Source organism: Pseudopipra pipra, chromosome 4 (genome assembly GCF_036250125.1).
Source record: "Pseudopipra pipra isolate bDixPip1 chromosome 4, bDixPip1.hap1, whole genome shotgun sequence".
NCBI classification, from domain to species: domain Eukaryota; kingdom Metazoa; phylum Chordata; class Aves; order Passeriformes; family Pipridae; genus Pseudopipra; species Pseudopipra pipra.
The window spans coordinates 19,892,618-19,914,539 of NC_087552.1; positions in this window are offsets into that span (position 1 = coordinate 19,892,618).

The window sequence follows — 21,922 nt, forward strand, 5'->3', positions numbered from 1 at the left end:
GCCATCTACTGGCACAAGGGGTCTTTATTATCTGCTTCTTTAATATGTGAAATGAATGCTTCAGCTCACACTGAATGGCTTCCAGGTGAGCCATGAATGCAAGGTGCCAGCCTAGTTGTAACTCTGGCCACAGCTTTGATTCCTTTTCCAGCTTTTTCAAAGTCTGTGGAAATCCCCACATGCTCTGTATGGCAGAGCTCGTGGTCTAGAACCACCTCTTGCAACTTGACTGGGCTGTGTGTACAGAACAGGTCAGTGGATACTGTTGTATATGCTCCGTTTAAGTGGTGTGGTATCTCACAGAAGCATGTGCACATTCAGCTAGCCTCTGCCAGAAGCATTGCATGTGCTGCCACTTTCCACATGTCAGCTAGGCTCCCTTGGGTCTTTATAAACCTCAGGTGTAAAAGTTGGGATATGATTTGCAGCTCTAAAGGAATGCACGGCAGGGAAGTTTTATTATTGTCATTTAATTGACTTAATAAATGTATTTAATGAAGTAGGAGCCATATCGGTGTAATCATCACCAGGAGATACCTCATTCATTTATTTTTCATGCAGAGTATATTTTTGTGCAGCACAGGTGCAGTTTCAAAAGATGGTGGAAACAAAGCCTGAGTAGGAGGCGAGTAGGTCTTCTAGCACTTGGGAAAGACAGGGTATGATTGGGCAATTTGTCACCCAGCATTACAGTACAAAAGTGGCTGTATCTATTTTGTTCAGAACAGGAGAGGAGGTAACTTGCATTTGTTTTTGTGGAGGGTGGAACTGTGACCTTTTTAGTTGTTTGCATCAACAGATGAAAACTGAAGTCCTCTGACAGAGCTCTATAAGGAAGATTTGTCCTGCTGCTTCCCTTGATTAGGAGAAAGTGGTTTTTCTTCCTTGCAAAAATGTTTGACATTTAAAAGAATATATTTTAAAAAATCTATTCTTGAGTAAAATAAAATGACAGCTTTGCAAAGTTTTTCACCAAAAATGAGGCACTGGGATAGATTGGGGTGGACCTGTTCCCATGATGGAAGCCCAAGGTTCAAGCCCTTGTTAGAACAAGGAACTCAAACTCAGGCTTGGAAAGATGCCCATGTCACACAGTTATTCTTCAGTGGAGTCTTCCTCCCTCATGAGTTCATTGTCCATCTTCTCTACAGCAGACCCTTGAGAGTCATGTTGACAGTAGCTCTCTTCACAGAAGAATTTGTCATTTTTATGCTGGGGAAATACAATTCCTAGAAGACTTCCATCTGTCTCAAGCACACTCTTTATTTAAACATCCAAAATATTGAATTAAGATGCTGTTCACAGAACAATCACCTTATCATAAAACACACCCTGCAAAGAACATGATTTCTGTTTCCATTTAATGTGAGGCAGTGTTCCTCATTATTCTCTGCACACTGAGCTTCATCTAAATCAAATTGAACTGAAAAGGACAATAGTGCTATTGATTTCTAGTACTAAAAATAATGCATAATAACCTCACTGTACTGTCAAATCTGTTCAGTGAATGAAATTGCTATCACAGAAGATGTATCATTATTCATCAATTTTATTATCCTTGCCAAGTAGGCTGGTGTCTTCATTCAAGTCGTTTCTATGGAACTTGACTTGAGCAAGAAGTGACAACAAAATCTGTGCTTCTTGGTCACCCATGCATACCCAGGAGGTGTTCAGACATCTCTGTTCCTGTGTGGAGAGCATGCAGGTGCCTTTCTGCTGATTGTGTTTCTGAGGCTGATAGGTATGGAAAACTGCAGTTTAGTTGAAAACAAGATGAGTAGAGACAGAATGTGAAAGTGTTTGAATGTTTTAAATCTGTGCGCAACTGTGCCAGGAGCAAAGATTCCTGAATTTGAAAAGATATAACAAGAAGATTAAAAGCACAACTAATTTGTTATATGCTATCAACTAGGCTGTGAGCTTTTTTCTTCTGTTTTTAAATACTGTTTATAAAGAGTGCTGCAAAGGAAACTCTACAGTACAGGGTGCCAAGAGTCATGTTTTGGGACAGGGAGTTACAGTTGTGTTGGAGGTTCAGCTGGCATACACTGACCTGGGTTAACAGATGGCACGTCTCTTCTCTGCAGTGTGCTATAACATGGCTATCCGATGCACAAGTGCATGCTGGTGATGATTATTTTTAGATGATAACTGCCCAGTTCTAGAGAGGCTTTTAGCAGTCTTGGAACCAATAAGGGAACCATGGCATCAGCAATGTGAAAATTGTGACAGTATGACATACAGGGAAAGTACTGGTAGGCTCAGGTGATGTTCTGGTCAGAGAGAACCACCAGCAAGTATTGACACTAACAGCAGGGGGTTTGGGATTTGTGGCTTTTTTGTTGACAAACAAACCACCAAAACCAACCACTCCTCTTTCAAATATTCTCCTCTTCCCATACGCATTTGGTTTTTATGAACTGTTGAGTTATTTGGGTTTGGATACACTTCTTTCTATTTGTGACATGTTAGGTATTCATTATGAGGAGTTCTTGGGTCTTACATGACACCATAACCTGTGCTTTGTAACAGTTTCCACTGCAGCTGAAATCTAAAACTGCTCTCCTCCTGGTTGTGACTTGTTGTTTGCATCTGCCCTTCCAGGGGCTGAATGGAACCTACTGTGAAAGGGCAAAAGTGCTGAGCGGAGCATATTTCATTGGTTTCTTAGTCTGACTGCTGATGGAAAATACTGACACCCTTGCAAGAAAGTTCATTCATGTGGCCATCTCAGTTTACCTTGTAAGGTCAGGCTGACTGCAAGGTTCAAGGAAAGAGGGTTTAACTGAATCCAGCCTTCAAATTTACTTTAAGCTGACTGGTGAGGAAGTTTACACAAGGTTGAAGGTCGATTGCTCTCTGTGTAGGTGTTTGAAAATTTAGAAAAAAAAAATTTTCCTTTTGTGTGAAGTGCCCAAGGACTTTCCCAACAAACTTCATATTTCTGCTCCCCACCTCTTAAATTCATGCAGATTATTGTTGGAAAATGGCTTATGTTTCTGATATAAAAGGCACTCATTTCTGTTACACTTTTCTTCCATGGCCCTTTTTTTTTCATCCTGCTTGGGGAGAAGGAGCATCTGAGTAAGAAAGAGTGGGAGGAACTGGCATAACCTAAATATTTGAACATGGTGCAGCTTAGCTGATGATGATGGTGAGATTGAGGACCAAAAGCTTCTGCCATTAGCAAGGCCTTTTGAAGAAGAGAACCTCTGTTGGGCGGCGTTGCAAAAGGATAGGGGCTCTTGGACAAGTTGCAGAGCGTCAGCTAAATGGACGGTCTAGGTGGCACACAGCCCATTTAGAGGGCTGCTCTCAAGCAAGAAATTTCTTCAACTGACCTTGTGGCACTGACTAATTCAACATTGAGCTGACAGTTTGCTTTCCAGGACCTACATGACACCTGAGGTGGAAACATGCTTCACACAGCAAGGCTATTAATAACTCTGATTTTGTGAGCTCTTGGCCACAGTCTGAGGCCATATTCTTCTAATAACCCTAAAATATGTTTTGTTTTCATGTACTTGTGGATATTAGGTTGAACCTTTCCTACTGTCAGGCATTTCTGAAACCTTAATTGCTTTTCCAACTTAATTGCCCCTGGAATGAGCTCAGGAATTAGCTTTTTGCTAATGGGGAAATATTTGAGCTGTTAAGGCTCTGAAACTATTATTTTTAGACCTAAATTAAGGAAGGGAAATGAAATGCTGTTAACAATCAAGGTTTCAATGCTATTACACTAGAATGCAATAGGAATTACAGGATTAAATACAGCCTAAAATGAGTCCAAGAACCTGTTCAAAATGAGTAGAGTAGTCTTGAGATGAAATGCCCAGGATATTCTCACGACTACATGCCATCTTCTTGTTATTTATCCTTGTTTTAATGTAAATGTCTTGTTGATGGACCTCATTCCATTAATGTTACTGGTTTTATTTCCTAAAGGACTGGCTACATTGGAATAATATGGGAAACATTTAAGGTTTGTATTTTTTCTCTCATCTTAAAGAAAAAATTGAGAAATTGAGTAATGACCTAATTGGTTTTAACAGATGCTCTGCCAGCATGTGGAGAAGTCATGTGGTACCACTTGTCATTGGGGGACCTTAACCATTTTTGAGCACTTTAAATCTCTCAGAAGCAGTATAGTAATACCTTGCAGTTCTTCTGAGGCATATGCAAAATACAGGTTTCAGCAAACACATCTTAAAGCACAGCAGTTGTGAGAGTGAAAACTTGAATGTAGCAAATTACCAGTTTTAGTTTATACCAAGTCATTACTCAAAGATGGGAAATTATGATAAAAAACCACAGCATGCAATAAAAACTAATTTTTATTCCCAGGAAGAAACTTTCATAGAATGGTTATTAGTTTTGCAATTCTTGTTACTTACTCGTTTGTTTAAAGGACTCTTCTGCTATGTGATGGTCCCTCTGACAAGGCATACCTCAAAAAAAAAAAAACCCACAAAACCAACCCAAAACCAAACAGACTCATCAGTCAAACAGTTTTGCAGGTAATCATTTAGCTTATGTAGGTCTCTCAATCAGCTTTTTACCAAGACTTCTGAATTTGTGGGGCCTACATAAGTTAATATTTGAGACACTGTAGAAATGTAACACGTTTCTTTAATTAAAGGCTGTCAAAATGTGTATGTGCAACAGGACCTAACTAAGATTGTATTGGGGAAAAAAATATAATTTGAACTTGAATGGAAACATTTGGTGTATATTTTGGTGAACTAGATGGAAAATTCCACATAAATGAGACTCTAGATCTTCTCTTGCTGTTTTTCCCCTCTTGTCTCTGCCTTCATGATATGAATAGAGCTCCTCTCTGCTGGAGAAAACAGAAATTATTCAAATTTTCTGTGAGAATATAAACAAACACTCATCTCAGAGGCAGAGGCAGGAGAGTTATCTGGACCATCCTGGTCCAAATAGATGAATATGGAGCCCGGCTCTTTTTTTGTAAAGAGGATGGGGGAAAAAATGAAGGGCCAGGTACTGAGCTGTTTCTGTATCCAAGAGCTGCCAATACAGCTATGAACATAGTAAAAAGAGAGGGGAGACACTCCTAGTGTGGTTTATATACATGCTCAAGCATGCTTTGACTTTACTTGAAAGACAAATATTCCGTCAAATTGATCCTGCCACAGAGAAGTGGTTTTAGCCAATGTGTGGAGGTCTTCTCTAGGTCTAGCTTTTGGAGAGGCCATGGTTCGTGTTGCGGCCATCATGAGAATGTGCTTTGGTTCAGCTGATCCCTCTCCAGGAATTTTCCCCATTTAGGCAGATGGAGGTGTCCTGGGTTTATAAGAAGTTTTCTGGCCAAATTGGACCTTTCAGCAATCTCCACCCTCCCTGCCTTCCATGATTCCAAGCAGACCACTCATAGGTTCACTCCCCTATGTGTCAGGTGGCTATTACTGCCCCTTCTGCTGTTAGTGTGTTCCCAAATGAATGCAGTGTTGTGTAAAATCATCATTAACTGCATCAGGCTCCATAATGAGATGCTAGTTGTACTGGCAAACACCACTTCCATCTCTAAAGGATAAGCAGCATCATTTCTGGGAAGTCTGAGAGCTAAAGCATATCTGACTCTGACAGGGGCAATCAGATTTATATAATTTTCTGACAGACAGTTAAGCTTAAAGCTGCACAAACTGGAAATATGCTGTCAAGTAAAGTTAATATTTTAGAAGCCCAAGGTTTTATGACGCAAGGAACAGACCTCTTTTCTTACAAAGATGCTGCTGCTTTCTCTTTTTTTCCCCCCTCTGCTTTCTTCTTTTTTGTAACTTTTGCAAGTTACAGGATGTGATGGTAGAATACCTTAGTCAAAGAGAAGACTCATGAAAGTGGTGGCAGCAAACTCAGGTTTGTACTGTGGAAACCTGTCAACAATGTGGGTTGTCTTTCCACATCACCAAACCTTGCAAACTGTGATGTTTTAACAGTGTATGACTATAAGTGTTGATTGGACAATGCCAGCTTGTGCAATGCATTTTGTTGAGATCCTGCAAACTCAAAAGATCTGGAGATACCAAACAGTCTTAATACACCTGATGGGCTTGCTAAATTTTTTTTTGCTCCTGGGACTTTATAATTGGAAGAGAGTTTCTGAGGGTGAAGTGGGTTTGTCACTAAAGTATTACTGCAGGCTCAAACCCAGCAGGCTTTTGCAGCACATTCTGTGATGTTGATACCGTGTTGTCCCAAGTGCAAGAGGCATTCATACTTTTCCTCCTATTTGAATGTTGTATAGGATGAGGGCAAAAGATTGAAGGGTACAGAATCTGTCCAGGTGAAGAACACAAATGACTATATTTTTATTTAAAAGCTAAAGGAACTAACCTGTTCTTTTGAGTAGCACAGCTTGTGCTGCAACTGTAATTCTGCAAAAAATTGTGCTACTTTAGGATATTTTTGCCAAAGGCAGGCCTTAAATCTAATTCTCCCTCTTCTTATTGTTATAAAATAATTGCACCTGCTTATTGTACATTCAGGTAACTCTTCAATGTAAGGTTTTAACTAGAGCTGATGATTGCAAATCCTTATTTAAAGATGACAGATATCTTTCCCCCTGCAAACACATTCTACTGCTTTTTAAATGAAGTACTTTTAAAACCTGAATGTATCCTTGATGCTTTAACATCTCTTTCATTTGTATACCACACTTGAAGAAAAGAAACAAGTAGGTAGGAAACCAGAAAAGGAGATGGTAAAAGACGACAGGATTAGATTATCAAAAATACTTCAAAAATTTTTCTATCTTCGGATGCAGATATTCTCCATGCTTCAACCCTGTTTATCCCTCTACTAGGAACTGACAAGAACTCATCATTTTGGAGATTTGTCCATTTGAGTTAAGTGCCTTCATGCACTGTCAGCTGCCCTTAGCACTTGATGCTGAAGTGGTGCTACATAGGTTCCTGTATAGAAAAAGGTACTTCCCAGAGTTGGGAGGCTCTTCTAGCAGAGAGTTTTAGGGAAGCAACCAAAACCACCAAACCCGAACCCCAAACAGATTACAGGAGGAAGATGAGCAAATGAAAAAAATCAAAAGAAGCTGTTCAGGAATTTTACAGTACAGCATAATTATGTGTCTCATTAAAATGCTCTTCCTTTTATTATCTTTGCATTTAGTACAGTAGGGGGTTTGTTTGATGTTGCAGTGATTCATGACTACTTTTGAAAGGACAGAGAATTCTGGTGAAATGAGAGATGAATGATTGCCCTTAAAAGTCCAAGGGATTCACAGCAATAGATTTGCTTGGCAATACTCTCCTAGTTTGTAGAGCTCTAGTGTGTACAGTCTTTCAGTGGGATAAAAATCTCTGATTATCTCTGTGCTAAATGTATATTTGCCATTGTAAACGTTTTGCTTAGGTTTCAGATATATTTTTGGTTGGGTTGTTTTTTTTAACTTGGTGTAGTCGTGGTTTCAGTCATCACAGAAATTAGTGGCTCCTAGGTGATTTCAGCATGTAACATGGTGAAGATGAAATGTCATTAGGTCTGTATGCAATCCACAGGACAGAAAGGTGTAGTGTTAGTGAAACTATGTCAGCTTATATCAGGGGAAACTTACCCACTTGATCCAAAGGGAAACCTGTTGCCTTACAGGAATTTTTGGTCAGAACTTTTTATCTGTAAATTTTCTGTTTACTATTGACTTTTTATATATCCATCTGTTTATAATATGATTGCTTGGATTTTTTTAAGGATATTTGAATAACTCCTTCTGATTTTGAATTTTATACTGCTTTACAAATATTTCACAATTTCCTTTCCATCTCACAGTTATTAGGCATTTTTACCTCTAACGTACATATGTCAGAAATTTCAGGAGATCATGAAGTTGAAATTTAGAACTTTCTTACTGTTAAGAGATGGGCCTGAGTGTTAGGAAGCTAGTGGACTCTCTGTTTGGAACTATTTGTTCATAAAACTGACAAGCCTGCTCACCTATTATTACTATCCAGAAATTCCAAGCTCCCAAAGTCTGAATCCAGATGTTAACAATGTAGGCTGGTGTTTTCCTAAAACTGAGTGTGTATCACCCTGTAGTAGCGGAAGCTGTTCAATTATTACTTGATGAGATTCCCTGTGTGAACCTGACATGAGTATATTTAACATTTCCTATTTCTAATTACCAGTGTTCTGCAACATGTTAAAAATAGCCCAAAAGCTTTGGCCCTGTGTGCCCCACAATATGTTAAGTCTTGTTTAGGCTTACTGCAACACTATGATCGTGGATCTTGTTGCTGAGGGAATTTTCTCGTGTTTCTTAGTTTAATTAAATATTTCCCATTAACTTTAATTATATGTTAAGATGGAGAATTCCTCCTAACCCTACAATAATAAGGGTTTACAAACCAAAGTACAGTTTTCACGAATTTTCTTCTGAGACATCTTCTCTGATACAGTGAATAATTTAACAGCGATTTTTAACATTCTGAGTTTTTGTGAAGTCTATTTCTATTTATCTCTGTCCAACTCACTGGAAGCAAACGAGACAGGTCACCACAATGCACAATGCACTCATTATTAGAAATGAGGACCACATCCACACCCTCTGTAGTTGTCCAGTAGTTGTAAGTTTGCACCAGTGCAGTGCCCACGTAGAAATCCTGACAACTAGTCACTTATTGGGAATTTCCCCAATTTTCCAGTTTTGAGGGCACATTAAGCAGAGTTCATGCCCCGTCTTTCTCCACTGACAGCACAGGGCAATCTGACTGTCAGTTGGAAAGTTTAGGTACCATATAATGTAAATAGTTGTGTAGGTTAGCTATGCTTAATTAAAATGCTGAGATATCATTTGAAAGATCTGTTGCTGTATGGAGAGAATAATCTTGCAGTTATTTCACCAATAGCGGAGGTATTCCCATACTTCTACTCAGTGGGATTACACTTTTCCCATTTTTATCTGAAGGTGACGGAAATTGCTCATTGATGCTTTGAGCAGAAACTATTTCATACTGCTCCTCAAGGCTCTGCATCTCTTGGGGCTTTTCTCTCTCTCTCTCTCTGTGTGTGTGTGTGTGTTACAAACACTTGCTATTTAAAGAAAAAAAAAGAAAGAAATGTGATACAAGAACTGTACATCCCACACTGTACATTCCCCACCATGCTGAAGGAATTTAAGCTTGAAAGCTGTTTCTTTAGTCTCCCAGCTGACACAATGTGTAATTCTAGAATGAGCAGAGCCCCATCAACACCACATCTGTTCAAACTGCTTGCTTTTTAGCTTCCATACTGAAGTTCACAAATATGAAAGAGAAGGAACTTACGGTTCTGTCTGATGTGCAGAACGTTTTATGGTGTAAAAATTTACTGTAACTATTTTAGTCAAATACATTATTCTGTCGTGACCTGGATATAAACATAGTGATTTTACCTTTTATATAAGCAGTTTTCCCATCAAAAAAGGTTTATTTTACAGTTTTTCTGTGCACAGAAAAATCTGTTATGAAAGGTAAGCTCCTGGCTGTGTTGATTTCAATAGATCTTACTATAAGTTGCGTTTATAAAGCAATGAGGCTTGAAGCCACCACACCTTGCTTTCTCTCCACAGGTCAGCTGCTCACAGAAGGTAGGGAGGTATTCAGAGGCCACTTGAAAGCCAGTTTACCCTGAGGAGATGCTGTTTCTTCTGTGTGTATAGTGCCTGGACTGCTGTTTTAGACATTAAATTTCAGTGGAAAGCTGAGCTCGGACCTGATTGCCTTTGCACTATCATTTAGGGGTGAAAATTTTGTAGGTGAGAAATACGAGACCAAGTCGTTTACCTTGAGAAGCTATCTTAGCTCGTTGATTTTCATAGGCCACATCACAGGAGTAGTTTTCCTTCACAAAATGTGTCTGTGCCTTGAAAGTTACTTGTTCAGTGCCGCACTTAAATATAGCTCCAGTATCAGCAGATCAGGCCTCTTCGGGTATATACTGCTCTGAGCAGTGTTCTCTTCTCTCCTGAATTTATCATGGCTCTAGCAGTAATTTTTTTCCCTGTGATTTCGTCTTTCTGAATCAAGTCAACAAAGTCTGTAGCCCCAAAAGAGATGCTTGGAAATGTCCTTATACTGAAGATAAAAGAAAGGTAAGAAAGAAGGACTTCTTTCTTTTCATATCCGCTTGATTTTTTTTTTTTTTTAAAACAAATTCCTTAATTTTACGGCCTAACTTATAATTTTGGAATAGTTATAGCTGGCAGCACAGGATAGAAAAATACAAAGGATTCATGTGATTCCAGGAGAGAATAGATAGTTCATTCCTGGGGAGCTGTGCCAATAGTTGTTAGAGAATAGTGATAAAAAGTCAGTTTTTCAGAAGAAAATGAGCAGGTGTGTCTGAATACATGAAGTTAACCAATCTGTTGAATAAGATCCTGATTTTATGTGACCATTTTTCAGGGAAAATCCTTCTTTAAGGTTCTTGCATGGGTCATTTCTGGCTTTAGCTCCTGTGCTTTGGAAGGATAAACACTGAGTCATGTCTGTTGATGTTTGAAATTGTAGCTTAAGAAGAATTGATAATGAGAAATATAACTGCTGCATTGATTTACACGCTACATAAGTCTTTTGACTGAAAAATAAGAAGATAATTTTTTTATAAGGTAAAGAATATCAAGCTCCTAGTAAGTATTATTAATTTTTGAGAAATAATCTATGTTGATTTAATATTTTGCTTCAAAAAGGAGAAAATCACTACTCCTAGTTCTGTTTCCTTCTAAAGAGCTCCAGATGATAAGCAGGGACCTAGCAGGGGTTAAGATGTTTAGCAGAGATATGCAACGTGCTGACTAGAGCAGAAACATCCTTTCACCATGCTTGGTTCAGTGGCGAGGCTGAAATCATTGAAAAGACATTTAGAGATTGAGTATGCAACCAGTCACATTGTCTGGGTTGCTTCCCCACTAAGACAAGCTTTTTTATTATTTCTAATTTTCCAAAGGATGCTAGAAGCCATTATTTCCCCATCTGTATAAGCAGAGAGTCAGATCCATATCTGAAAGAGCATGCAGTCAGTACCCACCCAGAGTGGTTGAAAACTGAGAAAGTGATTTGCTAAATGTTTCAGAGGAGTTGAGTCTTAATCTGCTTTGGCTTTTGCTTTCCACAAGCAGCATTCCTTCTGTCTGCTGTTTTCTAAAGTTATTTTTGAGCTGTTTTTTTTTCAGTTGCAATATTAAACTCACAACATAGAACTTGTCTGAGAAGGGAGCCTTGGAAGCAGTTTGAAAATTAGTATCACAAACCTATAGGACCAATAATTTAAGTGGTTTCTTGAAAGTTGTGAAATCAAATTAGCAACTCAATTTGCTTAGGATTTTCAAGTGAGGGGAAAAAAAAGGGCATTCCTGTTTTTGCCTGTGATCACTGCCTTGAAGATAAATGACTTTGCTCCTTGCTGTAGGCCAGTGTACATAGCCTTAGACACACACAATATTTTTTTTGTTTGTAATTGATTTTTTTTATGAGAAATTTTCAGAACAATTTCAAACCCAAATATTTTCCCTCTGCCCTTTTATTTCTTACTTGCTCTCTGGCTGATTTGGCTGTCAGTGTAGTGCACTGACAAATAAATCATTGTCAGGTCTCTGTTCCCCAGTGCACAAGAGTCAGGAGTCCCACACTAACCCTGCAGTCGTGCAGAGGTCCTTACTTCACAGTTTTATCAACGCTTGCTGACTTTGCAGCATCTCATAGAGAAGACAAGCACGTGACATGAAAGACAGCATATTCTGTACTCAAAAAATCATAGACTAGAAGGAAAGGTGCCACACAAATACAATGTTTCACGCAGGCAATGCAACTCCTTTTGCAAGACACATGACCTGATGGGTTAAGCCCTGGAGAATGAGCTGGGTGAGCAATATGTGAGGATGTTCTCTGTGACCTTCAGCATGCAGATTCCTGTAATCATAGCTCAATTTCCATTCTTGTTTCATGACACAGTTGCTACATACTTGGAGTAAAGAGCAGGCCCTTAGTGTTAGGCTTTCCTACCTATCTGATTTCTTGCAAATAGTGCTAAAAAGCCATACCAGAAAAAAAACTTTTTCTGACAGTCTCGGGGCCAGTTTCTGTGTCTCGGTGCTTGCCCTTGAAGCACTGGAAGGATACAGTATGTACTGCATCTCATAACTCCACTGACAGTCTTTGAGGGTTTTGCTAGAAACTCAGAAGATACTAGTGTATTGCTAAATATTTTGCCTCTGCCTCTTTTCACAAACATTAAAATTTCAAACCTGGCACCCTGCAGAGGAAATCTTAAAAATACAAACAAGTTTGGTGAAAGTAGATGAAAACCAGAAAAGCTTAAACTTCGACTTTAACTGATCATGTGTTGCACAGCAAATGAGTATGGGGGAAATTCGTGTGATGGTGTTTCAGCTTAAGCATGCTAGTATGGACTTTATGGGATCTGGGTGTTCCTGTGTGCTGTAATGTTTTAATGTTTTTAACTTCTTGCTGTACTGCAGACATTTGTAGTGAGCAGAAGGCATCAGATGTAGGATAGTGAACTTTTGAACTATTGCTAAAGTAAAATGTGCTAAACTGTAGAGTGAAAGGTGATGCCACAAGCAGCCTTAGAAATTTCACTACATTTGGTTTTTTAAGGATAAGAAACAGATGAGAGAGAACCTTTTTTTTTTTTTTCTTTTGCTGGTTACTTTCTTCACTGAGGAAAATAATAAATTCACCTTTCAAGACAAATTAGAAATCAGTCCCAGCCACCTGCTCAAGGTGGGCCAAAGAACAAACACACGAACATTTGAAGTGCAGAAAAGTATGCTAATATAGCCAAGTTTAGAGAAAGATAATTGAAATAAAGCAAGAGGGGATAGAGAGACAGCAAAGATGAGAAAAGACAAGGAACCTTCAGAGATCCCCTCTAATAGATACCATGTTTACTTTGTTAAAAATGGGGAAAGCAATCTTTGTCTGCATGTTATCAGTAAATTAGAGTTTTAATAATAAATTATCTATGTGATTGGTGTTTTCTTTCTCTTTGCAAGGAGAGAGACTCTAAAAGGAAAATAAATATTTCTGTAACTGAAATGTTTTACTGGTAGAAAGCAAATAGAAATAAGTCTGAATTTATTATTGTTTTTAATTTATGAGGTGTTGGATTTTTGTTGCTGTTGTTGTGGTTTTTTGGAGGTTTTGTTTGTTTGGCTGGGGTTTTTTGTGGGTTTTTTTGGTTGTTTTTTTGTAAGAGTAGATAGGGAGAATTGGTGTCTCATGATGGAGTAGTCTGCCTCTAACACCAGTCATGCATTGTCACAGTTACTGTGACATTAGCAGATCAGGTAGCAGTGTGAGTTGGAGTAAAATTACAATTTTCTAATCCAAGTCAGTGGTTGGGCTGAAATCAGTGGTGTCACAATTGACAAAAAACTTGAGTGTGATTGGCAAAAAGTTGCTGTGTGACATGATGGTATTTCTGTATCTTCTGTGACTACCCAGAATACTCCAAAAGGCAGATGGCCAATAGGTGGTTGCACTTCGCCTTTCAATGCCCTTTTCCTGATCATCTGGACTTGGGAATATAAGACTATCTTGGCTCCCTTTTTGCCTGTAACCCATGTCTGTCTTTGAGGATGGTCAGGACATATTTCTGAGAAGTAGAGCACACATGTAACCTCTGAAAATTACTAGGAGAGCCATAGAAAGAATTGGGGTGGCATACCTTGCTTGGAAGATGGCAACACTTGAGTCAAATGTAGTGAACAAAACATGCTGCAAGTTCAAATAGAAGCATGTGTCTTAGGAGCACAAATACCATTTTCCTGGTAGTGCTGCTTCCGTCCTAAATTCTGGAAGTTTTGCCTAGAGGTGTGTAATTAGATGCCTGAAAAGAGGTGTTAGGAGTCTGATCTTAGATCCTGTAATTGACATTTTATGCTTATGGTCACCTAGGAAGAGTATGCCTTGGGATGCATTTCTTTTTAGGATGACCATTTGTGCCTTTAAGCCTTCTTCTCATTCTCATCCCATTCCGATATTGAGCCTGAGTCTCTTGCTTCCCTGTGGGGAGAGATAGATGAGCAGACATGTAAATGAACCTTCTGTAACTCTTGCACAGGATTTCATAGTCTGTCACAGAGGAGCAATCGTCTGTCACATTAATATGGTTCTTATTACAGTATTTATGTCAAACCCCCTGTCTTTCATCATTTTCATTAGCATGAAAAGTAAGGTTTTAACAGCTATGGTAATAGGTAATAATGTAGCATTAGAACATAAATCTAGTGACGATACAGATACCCATGAAGTGACGGGGAAATGTTATATTTTGCTTCCAACACTTATTTTGGGGACAGATTTGTGTTAGTGGCTTAATTTTTAGGAAATATTCACTATAATTATCAGAACTAACAGGAACGCTTGGGGAAGAGGAAAAAGAAATCTTTGGATTGCAATTAAATTGAAGATGAGTACTAGCAGTCACAATAACAAATTACCAACTTTCTGATGGTGCCTGGCACATGTTCCCTTCCTAATTCTGACCAACACATGTCTAAATGTTACAGTTACAGGACGGCTCATTGCCAGAATCCATGACTTTGGTAAAGGAAGAACATTTAAAATGCAGTTTATATTCACGGACACAAGTGGGCTAAACTAAATTGAACCAGATCTTTGAGTTAAATAATTTTATGGTTAGAATATGCTTTATGCAGAGTCAGAACTGCAATGTATTTTGCAAAAACAGTGAAACCCCTCTTAACCAGAGGAGAATTTGATCAGTCATGAAAATTTAGCTAAAGAGCTATGGTAAAGGTGACCATTATTTGACAGGATAGGACCATTCAGTGGAACTGTGTAAGACTGGGAAAATACAGAAAGGAACAATTTCCCTATAGAGAAAGAAAAGGAAAAGTACTTTAGTTATCCAAACTAGCACTTGAACACATTGTTACAGTTAATTTGTGATGTAATGGAGTGCTTAATGGCTTTCAGTGGTCAGGAAGTTGGTTTTAGAAAGATTGTGGGTGAGAAAACTTCTACACATCCAAGGCATCCAAGTGATTTGCAGCATTTGTGGACTGCACAGTGTGTCGTGGTGCTGAGAAGCCCCAAGCCAGCATCGTCTGCTCTGTTGCCAGAGCTGAATGTAAAGCTGAGGTCTCTTGGCTGTGCTGCTGTAGATCTAGGGAGCCCCGAGCCCCTTCACCCTGTGCACATGTATTAGCGGGCTCAGAGCTACCTTGAGCACTGTAAACTGCCTCACATTGCTTTCCACACAAACAGCCCATTTGCTTTGGGCATGGTGGTGGTTTTCACCCTGTATCACTGTCTACCCTGAATGAGCTCCGGGATCAAACACCTCATACTTGTACATATCTAGTCATACCACATCCCACCACATCCAACCAACTTATGTGTGATCAGGTAGTGTTTCTCTGTGGGACTCAAGTCCTAGTTTTTGGATCCATCTAGCATAGATGATGATGGGAGTTTGTTTTCACTGCCAACCTAATGCTTTCAGAGACCTGTCATGACTACTCACACTGTGGTTTCAGAGCAGGCTCTCTCACTGTTTTCAGCATCATTTAGATTTTCCCAGTCACGGTTTCCACATATTTAAATGTGCTGTCCCTCCTTGGAAGGAGTGGAAGCAGAGGGGCAGGCACTGATCTCTTCTCTGTGGTGACCAGTGACAGAACCAGAGGGAATGACCTGAAGTTGTGTCAGGACAGGTTTAGGCTGGATATCAGGAAAAGGTTCTTCACTCAGAGGGTGGTTGGGCGCAGGAGCAGGCTTCCCAGGGAAGTGGTCACAGCACCAAGACTGTGTGGGTTCAAGAAGCATTTGGACAATACTCCCAGGCATATGGTGTTACTCTTGGGGCTGTGCTGCACAGGGCCAGGAGTTGGACTTTAATGATCCTGGTGGGTCTCTTTCAACTCAAAATATTCTATGATTCTATGAATCTATGATTCTTTTGGGTAAGAAGGTTCAGCATGAAGTCTGTCTGCACGAAGATAGATGATGAGGCTCCATCAAGTGGGGTGTGAATTTACCACATGTGAACTTGCGGACTCTCTTTCCCTGTGCAAATCCCTGGACCCAGCAGAATGAGAATGCCAGTCACCGCAAGTATCTGCCCAGTGGGTTCAACAGCTGTCCTGGGAGTTTAGGCTCTGCCTCAGTGCACTGAACTATTCAAGCAGACATCTGGTTAGTGACAAGGTGCATTTGTCAACTGCAGCCCTTTTTTTCTGCTCGTGAGTTAATCAGTCCTTGTCACTTTTGTAACTGAGCAGACTGTTACCAGTGTTGATTTGTGATACAGAACTTTTTTGCCTGGTAGAGATCAGAGCAATTCACAGATGAAGGTGAGTGCTCTCATCCCCATTTAACTGATGGGGAAACAGCAATGAAAACCAATTTCTGAAAAGCAGCAGAGCTGATAGTTAGCCATTGGGAATAAAATCCTGTCTCTTACCATCCCTGTGGATGCTTCATAAATTTCAAGTGTGCCTAATGTGCAGTTTGAGACATGTTTTGATATATATCCTTTTGACAGACAAATCAGAGTCTATCTTTGTGTTTCCAGATAGGATGAGCTTGATTCTTCTTAAAATGACGTTTCCAGTGTGAATATTCGTGTTCACAAAATGAAATTCCACTTATTTAAGTATTCTGCAGTAGCCACAGTTTTAAGCACATACTCTTGCCTGGTAGCTCATTCACTAAAATATTCACAAAAAGAGTTGGCAACCTGGAATTCATGTAAAGTAGACAAATAATTGTCTGTGTAGGTGTTACCATCACTTTACCTAATTTTCAAAATCTGAGTTCAGGTCCACATAAATAATGAACCATCTTTTGTTATCTCTATTATCTTTGTTTCAATGCAGTAGATGAACAGGGAAGGCATGCAGAGTCCAGGCTGTCAGCTGGTCCCAGTTGCTTGTGCAGGGAGAACCCATCTCATAGCTGGTCTCTCCCCAGGGTCTCTCCCCTTTGAAGCTCACATGGAGCAAAAGGAATGGCTGCATTATGCAACTAGAGAGGCTAAGAAGATCACAGAATCACAGAATATGCTGAGCTGAAAGGGATCCACAAGGATCATCAAGTCTGGCTCCCCACACAGGACCATCCCCAAGAGTCACACCATGTGCCTGAGAGTATCATCCAAACACCTCTTGAACTCTGTCATGCTTGGTGTTGTGACCACTTCTCTGGAAAGATGACTGGTTACACTATCAAGCTTTAAAAATATTGTCATACAGAAAACAGCTTCTCCAAAGTCTGTTCTGAAATGAACAAGCAGTTTCAATTACTCTGACAGGCTGAAGTTAAATACCTTTAGCTTTGCAGTGGGTTGATGCAGCCCCTACTGTGTAATTATGTTGGACCTTCCAACAATTGTGACTGAAGTTAGAAAACCTCTCCTTACAACCATCAACTCCTGCCCATCTCCACATTCGTGAGAGTCACACTTGGCAGGGTCACAGCAACCTCTGGGCAGTGTGTGCCTGCATATCCAGGTGTGCCAATCTGCTGATATTTATACTTTCATTCCTCAGATGCATCTGCAGGGTGACATCTGCATACTGTGAAAGACAAGCAGGAATAAATGCTGCAGGCTCTTTTATAAAAATGCTGGTGTCTCTACATTTATGTAGCAGTGCGGCCTGATTATTCAGGAGCTCTGAGGCTTATCCCAAGACGATGATTTTTACATCAAAAGTAGATTAATGGAAGTCGACAGCCTTGTGTCCATCCAAACTCAGTGTGAAGTGATAATAAGTATAGAATTGCTAGTCAGTAGGGTCTCATGTCACATACTCAGACTAGATAAATGATGAATATGTAATGAAATTACATAGAATTAAGACAGATGGCTCTAGCTTTTGATAAATGCATATATCTTCAGAATCAGATAATAATACCAATGTGTGGAAGATCAATTGGGATATAACAACTTTGAAAACGAAAGTAATTTCTCTGCTTCCACGTTAAGATGCGCATTTAAATAAGAATCAAGCTTAATTTAATTATAGTTTTTTATCATGAAATTAAAAAAGAAGAAGAAAAGAAGCCAGGGAAAAAATACAGGGACATTTTCATCTCATTTTGCTTTGAATTGTAGTTATTTATCCTACTGCATATAATGAAATACCATTGCCAAAAGGAAAAGACAATTATTTTCTCTCCAATAAACATTAAGATAGATTGATGGTCACCACTATAAAAAGGATTAAATGAAATTCTTAACACCTTTTCAGAAAGATGTCAATTTGTTCCTAAGAACTCCAGTTATAAGGAAGCTTATAATACGGTCCACCTGTTATTGATAGGGATGTTTAATATTTTACTGACTATTTAAGGTGCAAAGTCCTTGAGATAAATCAACCTCTCCTCCTCTATCTGGGTTTTACTATTTTACTTGAGGTACATCTTTCAAAGAATTGACATGACTGACTAGGGACATGGTGAAAAAAATATCATTTGAAATAATGTCATTACCAAAAAGGAAGGAATTTTGAGAACAAAATAATTATGAAGCTCATTAAATTCACAGTTTCTGCATATTGTAGATTAGTGAAAGAGTAATGGCAGCAACTCTGCACATAATTTTGCACAGTGGTTGTGTATTATCTGAATTACTGTCACTTCCTTTGAATTTAAAGTCCTTGCTTGTGTAGATAAACAAATATATCTGTCCCTCATTTGCATGGAATTGATGATATCTTTAGGTGAAGTGAAAGTAGCTTGTGGTTTTATGCAGTCTGCCAGCCAAACTTTGAGTACTAGTTACAATGAAAAAATACCAGCTGAGATCTGAGGTGTTAGGTGCCAATACACAAAAAGGGTATCACAGGTATGAAGAGTTTGTAATCTCTTGTCTTCACGTAGGATTTCTTGAATTGAGAGGGAGGAAATAGATAAAAGCAGTACTAGCTGAGAGTATTAAGGGTAGTCCTCTGTGCTTCATGGCTTTCTGTGTTGCTCCTATGGGAAAAGCTTCAGCAAGATATTACCTTGTGTGGCTGCAGAGATCTGAAACCAGCAGCTGGCACAAGAGAAGGTAAATCAAGTTTAGGCTGTACTTTAGGGCTTGGTGCATAAATTGCCTTGATGTCTTGCTCTTGAGAGCAAAAGATGATGCATGACTTAGTGCAGTGGCCTTCCATGACGAGTATGCAATTTACTCTGCACGGAGGACCAAATAAATGAGGCTCAGAGCAGTAGGAACGGAGATGTTTTGTGTATCCATTGGGGGAGGAGTATGAGATTCCTTTTTCTTTTAGCACTGTCTAGGCTCCAGAAACAGGTGTTTCCTCAACTTCGTGTATTTTTCCAAGCCTTCCAAATGTCATTTCAGCAGTCTTTGCAGGCAGTATGAGGCTCACAGTGGAAGTAGAGCAAAAGTCTTGCCCCTCTCAAACTGGAGGCACTGGTGGCCTCAAGGGAAACCCTTCCTGGAGTAGCAAGAATTTCTGTCTTGCTGGCTTCTTCCACAGTTTGCCACTTCTTCAGCGCTTCTAAAAATCACTTACAGCTTTTTCGAGTAAGTTACCTAAAGGATCCCTAATAACATTTAAGCACTTTAACCGTCTCTAAGCAGAAATTCTTTGCATTTACCATTCAAGTGGAAGGATCACTGACTGTCTAAAGCATTTCTAGAGGTATCAGTATCTGCTTTCAGCATTCACAGGGAGTCATGGAGAATCTGGGATAAGATCTTAAAAGAGCCTATCACTTTGTGATATTGCCTCAAGAGAATTTTTTCCGTGAATCATAGCTGTGATAGTTTATTGATCAGATTAAACCAACTTTCAAAAGAAAAGATAATGCCATACATTTTACTTAAAATGTTTGTGCGGCTGCTAAACAACTGAACCTCAGCAAGCAAACTCCTTGACAGTGGCAGGTGGAGAGTGCTCTCTTCTCAAAGATGTCAAATCTTTCATTTTCTAATTATGCTTTTTAGAAGCAAAACAACGTTTTCCATTACAGCAAGTCCTCAGCTGTCTTACAAACCAGCAAGGATGGAAAATTCCTGGTCTGTGGCCCAGGAGAAGCCTGCTATCCAATTGTATGTGGCCTATAACCATTTCGTTTTCTATGCTGTGGCAGACCTACACTATTATCAGGGGCATTAAAATGTGTTTGGCCAAAAGTGTTAGAAAGAACTCTTGGCTCTCACTAAGGAAAAGATTTCCCATTTCTGTGGTATAGCAAGAAGAAAAAATATAAGGGAAAATCCTTATTTCTACACTTTCACCAGAGTATAGAAAAGCATGAAGAGAATTTGCTCTTTGGACAGTGGATTATGGGTGCTATTAAAGATAGACTACCCTATAGGTGAAACTCCCAGGAAACAGATCTTAAAATTTCTGTCTGTGTAGCAAGAGAGAAGATCTGTAGGAATCAACAAAAGGTCTCAAAGCACATTGGTGTTTACCAGCTGTCTCTCAATGACACACATGCTATTTCTGGCATTTCTCATGTTTCAGCATGACTAAGACAGACCTTTTCTTCCCCTCCATCCCTAGTCATTGACACTACAATCACTTAGAAGAGGCAACAGGTCATGGAGCTGGGCAGACTTCAGTGGAAGCTGCTGCTGTGGATATCCCAGGGCTATGGGACTTTGGGAGCCTGACTATCAAAACTCTAAAAAACATCGAAGATCTAACATGGCTCATTTGAAAGTTAGGAAGAAGAGGAAAGGGCAGAACTTGTTCAGGTCTGGAAAAGATAGATAAAATGAGTTCTCTATAGGAGAACCATTAATGTGGTGGTAAGTATCTGTTCAGGGCTTTGCTTTTGTTGGATACCATGAACATCTGTTAGCAAAGGCTAGCACTGGTAAATACTCATTAGCAGAAGGCAGAGTGTTGTCATTCTCTGGTTTTGTACCTGCTTTCTAATAGATGAGTGCATCTTTGCTAGCATATGTTGGTGTTAGTAAAGCTGCATGGTATTAGATGGGTTTTTGTGTCTCTCTTTGCAACAGAAAATGTGGTGTTTTCCTTTCCTCCCCTCGCTCCCTCCCTCCTTAGCTCCAGCTTTAAAGCTGTTTAAGTAAAACTCAAATAAAGGAATATGCTAGAATTGGAAAGATAATTATAAGGCCAAAATCCCTCACACACCACTGGTTTCTTTCCCTCCCGATGTGGACTCTGGATTTGTCTGGGAAAGCAAGGAAAAAGCTTGCCATTAAAACATTGTCATTAAAACAGTTAGAATCTGCAAATCCTGCACGTTCAAGACAACAGCAGGATTATGTTTGAATCATAAGAATGAGCAATGTGTTCTGCTTAATTACAGAAGTTACAGTGGAAAAGGATTTATTGACCACCCCATCCATCTCCTCTCTAGTGTAGATTTGTTCTCTCCATGGTGCTTCTTAAGGCTTTTTCTTTGCAGTATTACATGCACCATGTGATGGATCATCCACAGCTTTACTGGAGGTTTTGCAGCAGTTAGAAGGCACAGTGCAGTCCCTTAGTTTTAAAATAACATTGGTTGCTAGCAGACCACATTCTCCATGTGGACTGTGGGAAATATCCCTAATACATGGGCTCATCTGGGGCTATCAAAGCTGGAGAAAATGATGGGCAGTTGTCTCAGCTCACTATCAATATGTTTCCCCTGAAACTTAGTTTCCATCTTGGTTTTCTCAATTTCATTGGCAATCTTGTCCTCATTATTTCCTTTTGAGAGTTCAAAAATATTTCCCCCTGTCACTCATGTTCATAACCTCTGGTTTTGTAGTCTTTCCCAACTGTTTTGTTAATGTGGATTTTATCTGTAAAATTATTCTTATCTTCAATCACACTTCAGCTGGTAGGAAATTTCCTGTTAAATCCTGGTGTTTTGATAAACCCACAAACTGAAACCTTTTCTCCTTATTTAAACTTATGAGGTTTTATGGGTAGTATTTG